A 626-nucleotide genomic window follows, 5' to 3' on the forward strand; every position below is an offset into this window, starting at 1 on the left:
ACAAATTAATTAATATCACATAAGAAAACAGATCTGCACCAGAGGAATAGTTGCTTTTAAATGTAGCTCTGTTTTAATATTTTGAAAATACCTCTTGATTTAGAGTAAATGTGTAAATGTTTTTATGATGGTGTGCTACAATAATTGAAAAAGAGGTATCCATCTCAATGGGTTTTAACCTGGTTGAATAAATAAAATTAAAATAAATAAAATAAATAAAATAAATAAAATAAATAAAATAAATAAAATAAATAAAATAAATAAAATAAATAAAATAAATAAAATAAATAAATAAAATAAATAAAATAAATAAAATAAAAATGGTAAATAAGATACAACAAAATGGATAATAATATGTTGGTACTTTGCTATATTTACTTTTACTTTATCTTGTGTTTATTTTTATTTACATTTGCAATATTTGGCAATTTTTTATATCTTGCCTGAAGTATAATATTCATTGTAAATTATTAGATTTTATTATATTTTTCATAGTTGGTTCTTTATTACTTTTATTTTTATTTTTTAACTCTATGTTACAATTCCCCCAAATGAAGGTTTTCTTATCTCCTCCTGGGGAAAACGCCACAGAACCTTCTCTAAAAAATTCAATACGCTTCAGACAA

Source organism: Eucyclogobius newberryi, unplaced genomic scaffold (genome assembly GCF_026437365.1).
Source record: "Eucyclogobius newberryi isolate DKJ021-1_F unplaced genomic scaffold, fEucNew1.0.hap1 SCAF_19, whole genome shotgun sequence".
NCBI classification, from domain to species: Eukaryota; Metazoa; Chordata; class Actinopteri; order Gobiiformes; family Gobiidae; genus Eucyclogobius; species Eucyclogobius newberryi.